This window comes from Lepidochelys kempii, chromosome 9 (genome assembly GCF_965140285.1).
Source record: "Lepidochelys kempii isolate rLepKem1 chromosome 9, rLepKem1.hap1, whole genome shotgun sequence".
Taxonomy (NCBI): domain Eukaryota; kingdom Metazoa; phylum Chordata; order Testudines; family Cheloniidae; genus Lepidochelys; species Lepidochelys kempii.
Window position 1 is genome coordinate 31,042,051 of NC_136388.1, and position 11,429 is coordinate 31,053,479.

The window sequence follows — 11,429 nt, forward strand, 5'->3', positions numbered from 1 at the left end:
GTTCCCCGCTGTTAGCCATGGGGAGGGGGAAGGAGGGAGGGTTGAGGATTGAGGGCTATCTTGGTAGTCATCCCCCTATTTGTGTGATGAATGAATAAAGAATGCATGAATGTGAAGCAACAATGACTTTATTACCACTGCAAGCGGTGAGCGAAGGGAGGAGCGGAGGGTGGTTAGCTTACAGGGAAGTAGAGTGAACCAAGGGGCGGGGGGTTTCATCAAGGAAAAACAAACAGAACTTTCACACCGTAGCCTGTCCAGTTATGAAACTGGTTTTCAAAGCTTCTCTGATGCGTACCACACCCTCCTGTGCTCTTCTAACTGCCCTGGTATCTGGCTGCGCGTAACCAGCAGCCAGGCGATTTGCCTCAACCTCCCACCCCGCCAGAAATGTCTCCCCCTTACTCTCACAGATATTGTGGAGCACACAGCAAACAGTAATAACAGTGGGAATATTGGTTTTGCTGAGGTCTAAGCAAGTCAGTAAACTGCGCCAGCGTGCTTTTAAACGTCCAAATGCACATTCTACCACCATTCTGCACTTGCTCAGCCTGTAGTTGAACAGCTCCTGACTACTGTCCAGGCTGCCTGTGTACGGCTTCGTAAGCCATGGCATTAAGGGGTAGCCTGGGTCCCCCAGGATAACTATAGGCATTTCAACATCCCCAACAGTTATTTTCTGGTCTGGGAATAAAGTCCCTTCCTGCAGCTTTTGAAACAGACCAGAGTTTCTGAAGATGTGAGCATCATGTACCTTTCCCGGCCATCCCACGCTGATGTTGGTGAAATGTCCCTTGTGATCCACCAGAGCTTGCAGCACTATTGAAAAGTACCCCTTGCGGTTTATGTACTCGACGGCTTGGTGCTTCGGTGCCAAGATAGGGATATGGGTTCCCACCACAGTTAGGGAATCCCATTGCAGCAAAGCCATCCACTATGACCTGCACATTTCCCAGGGTCACTACCCTTGATATCAGCAGATCTTTGATTGCGTGGGCTACTTGCATCACAGCAGCCCCCACAGTAGATTTGCCCACTCCAAATTGATTCCCAACTGACCGGCAGCTGTCTGGCGTTGCAAGCTTCCACAGGGCTATCACCACTCGCTTCTCAACTGTGAGGGCTGCTCTCATCTTGGTATTCATGCGCTTCAGGGAAGGGGAAAGCAAGTCACAAAATTCCATGAAAGTGCCCTTACGCATGCGAAAGTTTCACAGCCACTGGGAATCGTCTCAGACTTGCAACACTATGCGGTCCCACCGGTCTGTGCTTGTTTCCTGAGCCCAGAATCAGCGTTCCACAGCATGGACCTGCCCCATTAGCACCATGATGCATGCATTGGCAGGGCCCATGCTTTCAGAGAAATCTGTGTCCATGTCCTGATCACTCACGTGACCGCGCTGACATCGCCTCCTCGCCCGGTATCGCTCTGCCAGGTTCTGGTGCTGCATATACTGCTGGATAATGCTTGTGGTGTTTAATGTGCTCCTAATTGCCAAAGTGAGCTGAGCGGCCTCCAAGCTTGCCATGGTATGGCGTCTGCACAGAAAAAAGGCGCAGAACGATTGCTCCGACGGAGGGAGAGGCAACTGACGACATGGCTTACAGGGTTGGCTTACAGGGAATTAAAATCAACAAAGGGGGTTGCTTTACATCAAGGAGTATTTCAGGCAGGACTTCCCGGAGGGTTCCAATAAGAAATGGTGCACCTAAGTAATTGTTCTTATTGGAACAAACAGGTTGGTCTGGCCTCTGATTGATACATGGCTAGATTTACCTCGCTGCACCTTCTCTGTGAGTGACTGTAGTGTGACCTAGAGGAATGAGTCCCCTAGATGGGGCGGGGGGGAAGCAAATTAGTACAAAACAAATCTGGTCTACTTCTTGTTTTGATCCACTCCATCTATCTTTTACATCTTTGGCTGGCAGCAGACGGTGCAGAAGGATTGCAAGCCATCCACATCTCATGGCTGCCCAGCAGAAGATGGTACAATAGGACTGCTAGCCATCCACATCTCATGGCTGCCCGGCAGAAGATGGTACAACAGGACTGCTAGCAATCCGTATCACCTGCCTGCTCACCATAAGATGGTTCAATAGGACTGACTGCAGAAATAAAGAGAATGACCTGGTCAAGTCACTTCTAATGTAGTCCCTGCATTCATGTCTGCCCAGGCGCTCCTGGTCGATGTGGCCAGGAGCACCTCGGTCATGACGATGATGGCTACCAGTCCTACTGTACCGTCTGCTGCCACAAGGCAAGGGGTTGCTGTTGTTGTGTAGCAATGCAGTACCACATCTGCCAGCACCCAGGAGACATACGGTGATGGTTACCTGAGCAGGCTCCATGCTTGCCGTGGTATGGCGTCTGCACAGGTAACTCAAGAAAAAAGGCGTGAAATGATTGTCTGCTGCTGCTTTCACGGAGGGAGGGAGGGAACGGGGACCTGACGATATGTACCCAGAACCACCCGCAACAATGTTTTAGCCCCATTAGGCATTGGGATCTCAACCCAGAATTCCAATGAGCAGCGGAGACTGTGGGAATGGTGGGATAGCTACCCACAGTGCAACGCTCCGGAAGTCGACGCTTGCCTCTGTACTGTGGAAGCACTCTGCTGAGTTAATGCACTTAATGCACTTAGAGCATTTTCTGTGGGGACACACACACTCAAATATATAAAAACGATTTCTAAAAAACCAACTTCTATAAATTTGACCTAATTTCATAGTGTAGACATAGTACAGAGAGGGACATTAGCAAGGTCATTTTCAATAATGTTCACTACTAGGGTGGAATTTTCACTCTGCATTTAGTGCTGGCCTAACTCTGCTCCCATTGAAGCTAACATGAAAATTTCTATTAACTTCAGTGGGAACAGTATCGCAAACACTTTTGAAAATTCCACCATTAAAGTATAGAAGATAAACCTCTCTCACCTGTAACTTAATTCCCCCCTCTTCTCTTTGGATACCTACAGATACACTGCTTTTATTTAGGAGAAGATTCCTTTCCATACAGTTCAATCTCATAGTTCAAAGCAGTTGAGATCAAAGTTCTAAGCAGGATTTTGTAAATGGCTGTTTTCTTGTTGTATCAGACCTTTATTATCATCAGAATAGAGGAGTACTTGTCATGGGTGACTTTTATGCTTCAGGTTTTGCCACAACTTGCTTTTCTTTCTCTCTCTCACTCCCTTTTTTTAAAAGAGAGAACACTGACTGTCATATGGGAGACAGACCCTGTCATAATTCTGACATTCTTTGCAAATCTCTAATGCAGAACTACAGTGAGAGGTGTAAATTATCTGAATGGAGCCATGCGTATAATATTAATGTACTCCTCGGTGAAGTGTGTTTGAGATGCTTTCACGTAACTTTCTAAATTCTGTCATATCACTGTATGCCTTAGCCCTAAGTATTAGAGTCTGGAAAAGCTACGTCAGTCAATCAGATACAGTTCACTTGAGGCCTTTATCCCCACCTTTCTTTATCCTCATCGGTATTTCTCAAATGGCTTTGCAATGGGAAAACTACTTATTCTTAGTCTCCAAGCCTGCTCCCATTGCAATTACTTTGGGAGGTGAGGGGAAGAGGGGATGTTGACTTCAGTGAGAGCAAGATCAGGCCTTCATTGTCTAAAGAATCATAGGTCATTGTGGAATTATCATAATAAATGTTCAGACAATGAGAGCCCTGTACAGTGAGAATTCCTCTAAGGTAAGTGAATCCCTCCTTGCATAGAGAATTAACTCTGTCTTTAAGTGATGTTTAATAAAGAACAGGTTGCTGTTTACACTGTGTGCCTATGCATGGAAATAAAGGTCTCCACTTACTCACCCATGTGGGCTACCCACCAGATAGGGCACAGTAGAAGAGGAAGTGCAGCCCTGCAAGGCCACTACTCTCCCTCCCATGCAGTTGGGTGAAGTTAGAACTCCACTCCCATCCGTTGATGAGCCAGCCAGTGGAGCTGAGCTAGGGCAAAGGAAGACCTTCAGTGCTACCGGTATAGAATGGCATCATATTACTTTCATCCTGGAGTAAAGGGAGTGTGACGGTGCACCCCATAAGGCTTTATGGAAATATGCTTATGAATATATATATATATATATATATATATATATATATATATATATATATATATATATATATATATATATATATGACATAACTGGAATATGTTTTATGGTACATATGCCATGTAACATATCTCTATAAAGTTTATGATCTACTGAATCTATTCATCCTATTTGTATGCATGTATCATTTTTGTATTTGAAGTTATAAATATTGGCTGTGTACTTGCTTGATTTTTAAGTAGCCTTAGTAAAGCATTTGGTCAGCTTCTTCAGAAAGGAATGTGTAAATTAAGTGCCCAATCAAGAAGCACTTAACAAACAATGGATCTCGGAAGGCTCCAATCCACATAAGAAGTCTTGCTGGAGACATTCAAGATAGCATGTGGGCAATGGCTGCTGCCTGTAAAAACCGAGTCATGCATGGACATATGACTTGCCCATGTGACTCCAAAACTCCATTTGTAGTTGGATTCTACACAGGGGGAGGGAGGGGTGTCCACCCGCAAGAGAAAGTCTATTTAAACCTCTGGGAGACCCCTCCATTTTGTCTTCAGCTGGCTCAAGAGATAGCCTCTTCACCCCCAAGGATACCTGAAAGAAACTGGAACAAAGGACAGTAACTACAGGGGGTGTGAGTGATTGCTGCACCCAGACTAGAAGAAGACTAGTCTGTAAAAGGAAGCTTACTGGAATTCCTCTGAGGGTGAGGTTTTTATCTGTATTCAGTTTTCTTACTGTATTAGACATAGACTTGCTTGTTCTATTTTATTTTGCTTGGTAATTCACTTTGTTCTGTCTGCTATTACTTGGAACCACTTAAATCCTACTTTCTGTATTTAATAAAATCACTTTTTACTTATTAATTAACCCGGAGTATGTATTAATACCTGGGAGGTGGGGAACAGCTGTGCATATCTCTCTATCAGTGTTATAGAGGGAGAACAATTTATGAGTTTACCTTGTATAAGGTTTGGACCCCATTGGGAGTTGTTAAAGACAGGAGCACTTCTTAAGCTGCTTTCAATTAAGCCTACAACTGTTAGAGGACATGGTTCAGACCTGGCTCTGGGTTTGCAGCAGGCCAACGGATCTGGCTCAATCCAGGCAGGGCACTGAAGTCCTAAGCTGACTGGGCAGGACAGCAGGCGCAGAAGTGGTCTTGGCACATCAGGTGGCAGCTCCCAGGGGGTTTCTGTGATCCAACCCATCACAGGGAGACTCAGACATAATTCCCTCACTGGGCCGCTCCTGGTGCAGCACAGCTACATGCTGAACCTCACTATCGACTGAGTAAACACTCAAGCTTGAAAACTGCCCCAAAGCCATTGAGACTGCACAACTCCAGCTGTATGCTGGTTTAACTCCACTGAAGCCAATAGAGCTACACTGGAGTAACACTGTACACTGGAATACAATGGGGGATGAGGTCTGTTCTCTGTAGCCTAATTTCTGACAACACAGAATTTTACATTAGCAAAAACTGTCTCCAATCCAAAAAATAAATCAAGACATATGTAAAGTACTTTATTTCTCATCCATGTCATGTTTGCATGGATTCTAGACCAGACAATGCCTGACCATTCCCACGTCTCTGAGTTAAATCGAGCTTCTGCATATTGAATTGCTTGATGCATGTGTTGCTTCATATCTTTTTCCATCTTCTGGGATGGAGGTGGTTATTAACTTTTAGTACTGGTCTGTTCAAAGGGAAAGAATATCGACTACTATTCTAGTGTTTTATACAGCCACAACACTCTTCTACTCAACAAGTTAAAAATAATTCTTCATATACTGAACTAGGGAAACTTTGCCTTTGACCGATGTGAATATAGTCACCCTCTGGAAAAAGTTTGCCTTTTATTATACACTGTCATACTGGAATCTCAGAGATTTAGTAAATGGTCTGATAATCGATATCTTATGATATCCTAAGCACCAGTCTGATCCAACAGTTCACTGAACTCAGTGGAAAGATTCCTATGGACTTCAAAGGGCTTTAGAGCAGGCCTTATATCCTTGGCATTTGGATAATATTTTAATAATAAGATAATTTAACAACTATATATTTTTAATAAGGAAACCAAAATTTGCATTACAGAGATATCCAGCTCTGAAGCTGCACATCTCAGTGCAAGAATCAGATTATACACAAAGGTTACATGGGATGACGATGAACTTTGCCTGCTGATGCTATCTAAAGCAGAGTCGGAACAAAAGGTGATGTAGGGGTGAATCCTGGTTTGAGTAAGCACCAAGCTGGCAGAGATGAAACACTGCATTTGACAGGAAAGGGGAAGGGCAGGCTCTCTCTCTCTTCACCTGAGAATTCTAGACTTTGTCCCACAATAAAAGAAAGAATGGAAGGTAAGCTACAATTCAACTGTACTTGTCTGGATATTTTTATATATATATTGAAAGTTATCCTAAAACTATAGGTCCAGTGCTTTTCACATTGACTTCAGTGGTTATAAATATCTTCTAGCCTAAGTTATCTAACAATACGTCCTACCTATTATTATTTAGTGTTTATATTAAGGTAGCACCTAAAACCAAGATATGTTCCCTGTCCCAAAGAGTTTGCAATCTAAAACGATTTAATTAAAAAAAAGAGAGAGAGTGCAAGAGAGAGTACGGTGATAGAAAGGGTCATAATACACAAAGTGGTCATGATGATGCCTTGTTAATTCCATGTCTATTTACATATTACATTTTAAAATCTATGTTAAAAGAATGCTAAAATTACAGTATCAATCATTCAAAATGTTAGGAAATGTCAGATTTAAAGCTGCCCACACAACCTTCATTCAGCCCTCTTGCGCATATGCATTATAATACAGTCTTTAACTACATTTCACGTACTATTTTTTTCACAGGATCCCTGCCTCATTCAGCACACAGCATGGATGATGCTCAGGGAATCAGCCAGTGAAGGGGACTGTTGTTTGTTGGACCCCGACCTCATTTGTTGCAGAAGCTGGAAGGTGTGTAATGACTGAGGCAGGAGACTGTGAGGGAAAGGATTATTAAAGCAGCTGCACCACCCTGGAGAATTGGATTCTATTCCTGGCTTTGCCACAGAATATCGGCTGGTGAATGAGTTTGGGCAGCTGAAGGCCTGCAGTCGTAGAAACAGGGCAGGATGACGTGGCATCAACCACCAACAGCAACAGAATAAGTGAGAAAAATCCTGAGACAAAGTTTGAAAGCTGAGTAAGTCAGAAGTGAGGACATCATGCAAGATCCTCCCAACTGCTGATCGCTCCAGTGAGCGGAAAAGGGGAAGTTGCTGGTTGGCTGTAGCTGGTGCTTGTGGCTTTGGGGAAGAAGTACTGAAGATCAGAGATTCCTTAATCTGCCCCCTGTGAGATGTTCCTGGTGTTGTGGAAGGAGGAGGGAAGTCTCTTGAGATTTGGTGCCCTGATCAGATCCCACCAGGTATAATGAATGGGGGCTGAGAGGCTAAAAGCTCTATATCAGTGATACTGAGACTTCAGTGGTTCAGGAGCCAAATTAGCAATCAATATTACCCAAAAGAGTCACAGTAGTGTGCATTTATTGTTTCATTTACTATTTATATATTATTCTTCCCCAAAATGACTGACCAAAAAATCAACAATTGGTTAACAACATAGTAAAATCATCCTGACTGGTTAATAACTTAAATCACACAGTGTTTTAATATCATGTACGGCAAGCAGACACCTTAAAGAGTCACTTGCAGCTCCTGAGCCTCAGTCTGAGTATCACTGTTCTACATGTTGCTATTAGCAGCAATATGGCAGACTCAATGTTTTTTTAAAAAAATAACTTTAGTTGCTAATAACTCCATCCAGGGATTCCCCTACACTGTGGGAATTCTTCCTCACATCACTGGGGTAGCTGTCCTGACCCCTTTGCACCACTTGAATGGTAGAAAGGGGCTGGGAGAGAAGCCAGGATCTTGCCTATGGTTTGTCAATCACCTTTCCTCCCATTTATGAATGCACTACCTACCTTCCCATTCACAGATGCCTGACACCCATATAGCAATTTCTAACATGGAAAAGTAATATTACAAAAGTATTGAACCTATTTTTGCTGCCTGTTGTGCAATATGTGTTTTATCCCTTGTGATAACAGTTGATCACGCTATTCCCTTTGGTTCTTCATTTCTTCTCCCTCTTTCTCTCTCTCAGCTGGAAACAACGAAGTGAACCAGCAGGTCATGACAAGTAAGTTCTTCGCAAACTACCAGCAAGTGTTCACCACCCATGGGGTCATGGACTAATTTGGGGAATCTCTGCCCTACCAGAATATTTTAATTTCAAAAAGCAAGAAGATTCTCCGTTGAATCTAGGACTTGCTGAAATCAGTGCTTTTCCAGTGATGATTGAGTTACAAGTTACAACCTTGTTTTGCAACTTATTTGAGACCAGATGCCTCTCAGCATTGATTTTTCAAGCCCTTTGCAGCCAGCCATGCAAGTTTTAGAGCACATTTTAATATATCAGCAAATACAAATACATAGTATTGCCTGAATGAGCATAGTCTATTGCACAAAATTACTGGAAATGTGGAGATCCTAGAGTGCTGCAAACACAAACATTTAGTAGCCAGCTTTAATTCTCCAGGCAGTTTTCACCATTTAACCCATACTAGTGGCAGCTTCTCAGGACAACACAAATCTGATTGAGATGTAACATCTTCAATTGTCTCAAACATTTGTTTCATTTGTATCTGATAGTAAGACAGTACCTACATGTGTAATAAATATGAAAAAAAAACATTGTTCACCATATCACGTTTAAACTTTGATTCATTATTTCACCCCACCCTACATTTCCAAAGTGGGTTGTGTAACTGCCATTGTCAACACCTTCCCCCTCACTCTTTGCATTTGTGTGACAGTGGATGAATGCAACACCTGAACACACAAGTTGGTATAGAAAATTGAAGCTGTTTCATTGGGAGACTGAGACTACCTCCAGGTCCACACTTCATCCACTAGACCAAACTCCCCAATCCCCACTCCAAGATAAATCAGAGCTTGATTCTACCTTTCTTTCTCATATCAAGTAGTCCTGTACACTGGGACAAGTCCCATTGGGCCAGATTCTCGCACCCTTAATCACAATGAGTTGTGCTGTCGGTTTGACATGTCACTCACCTCACAGTTTTCATTCCCACATCTGTTAACAAGGCACAGAGCTGGTTGGAAGTTTTCCAGATGAGAATGCTGATTCATTGAAAGTTAAACATTTATCAGAGATTGTTCAATGTAGACAAAATTGCAATGGACCGTGGGCAAATTTCAATACCTGTGTGGTTCCCTGCCTGTTTACATACCTGGCTCCTCAGCAGCTCTTGGTAGCTTGCCTGGTAGGCTAATGAGGAGCAGAGAGCCGGGAAGCCCTGGGATCCCCAATTCCCAGGGGCTTCTAAACTCCTAAGCTGCTCAGTTCTTCCACAGCTTGACTGGCAGGCTGCTGCAGAGTGAGGCAAGACTCATCAGCCAGACACCTGGGAAAGAATTCTCTGTAAAAGTAACTGACAGCTCCTTCCCCCCACCTCCCCCCCCCACCATCTAGTGACCCATCATCCGTCCTTGGAGATATTTGCTGCTAACAGTCTCAGATCAGCCATATACCATTGTAGGCAGTCTCATCATATCACCCCTTCCACAAATTTATCAAGCTCAGTCTTGAAGCCAGTTAGGTATTTTGCCCCCGGTGCTCCCCTTGAAAGGCTGTTCCAGAACTTCACTCCTCTAAATGGTTAGAAACCTGCACTTAATTTCAAGCCTAAACTTGTTGATGACCAGTTTATATCCATCTGTTCTTGTGTCCACATTGATGCTTAACTTAAATAACTCCTCTCCCTCCCTGGTATCTATCCCTCTGACGTATTTATAGAGAACTCTCATATCTCCCCGCAGCCTTCTTTTGGTAAGGCTAAACAATCCAAGTTCTGAATCTCCCCTCATAAGGTAGGTTTTCCATTCCTCGGATCATCCAAGTAGCCTTTTCTCCACAGGTATGTTGGGTGAAGCCATGACCAGTATCCTCCAGAGCTCCCACAGTCAGCATCCAGAGGACAATCCACGTGCTCCACCTCAGAATTGCTTCAGATCCTCCCTTTGCTTCCTGTGCGAGTTACCAGGAGCACACAATGTGATTCAGATTTAGGTGTGCAGAAGGGGCACACTTAGAGTTACCTGCTAACAGGCTTAAGAGTGATTAATACTGAGTATAATCATTATGTTTGGGGCTGAAAAAAAATCTATCTTCCACATCTTAAACAGAAAGGAACTAAATACTATAATACAATAAACATGCCCTGAATTATAGGCATTAGTGACGATACTAATTAGATACAAATGAAAACTGAAGACAGCATTGTTCTAATTCATTTACCTAACTAGATCAAGGTATCATTAACTTATAAAATAGCGATGATGTAGTGCGCAGCATATTAAACTATGAGGTCATGTAAGGGGCACATTTGTCTCTGTCTGTACATAATAAAAGCACTTAATTGCTAGGCAAAGCTATACTTAGAAGTAATTAAATAAAAGTGACATAAAATTATGTGTTAAAATACTTTCATTTTATCAATTTGTTTACAAAATAGTTGATCCATACTTGCAGCTTTGAAACTGCAGCAGAAGATATTTCAATAATAGTAAGTATTTCACTCTTAAATAGTGATTTTCATCAGCAGATGTCAATGTGCTTTACAAAGGAGGTCACTGCCATGATCCCCATTTAATAGATAGGGAAATTGAGGTGCAGAGAGGAAAAGGAACTTGCCCAAATAGTCAAAGAAACTCCAGGCTTAATTCAGAGTCAGTGGCTGACTAAAGTCAATCCAGACTTTCCATGGATTTCAGTGAGCTTTGGATCAGAAGATAAAATACTCTGCAGGACTCCCAGGTTCTGAAGTCTCTAATGGTTAAAGGAGGCATTGGGGGACACCAATCTAAAGGCTTTGTCTAAGTAGGTGGTCCCCAAACTTTTTTGGTCGTGACCCCTCTCCCCGGAGCAATGGTTAGGAGCTAGGGCTGGGTGTGGGGCCACAGTTGGGGCCTGGAGCAGACCTGAGATCAAGAGTGGGGCCAGCACTGCAGATGGAGTCATGGCTGCGAGCAGGACTGTGGTTGCACCCGTGATTGGGTCCAGGAGCCAGGGGCTGCAGCCAAGAAGCAGACCCACAGTTGGGTCTGGGAGCCAGGAGCCACAGCCAGGCCTGGAACTGCAGCTGGGGCCATGGTTGTGAGTGGAGCCGTGCCCGGGAGCAGGCCTGGGAGCCGGTGGCCGGAGTGGAGCTGGGGGCCGAGGGGACTAGGTGGTACTTCCTCCCTGCCTCCCA

At 43.7% G+C, this 11,429-nt stretch overlaps 1 long non-coding RNA gene across 1 annotated transcript in view; it reads left to right on the forward strand.

The window, feature by feature from the left end:
• Positions 1-8,798, forward strand: part of LOC140916887 (uncharacterized) — a 92,605-nt gene extending 83,807 nt beyond the window's left edge. Inside the window, exons 2-3 of the long non-coding RNA XR_012160680.1 lie at positions 6,956-7,517; positions 8,258-8,798. This is a non-coding gene — a long non-coding RNA (uncharacterized LOC140916887). The remainder of the gene's footprint in view (positions 1-6,955; positions 7,518-8,257) is intronic.
• The last annotated feature ends 2,631 nt before the right edge of the window (positions 8,799-11,429 follow it).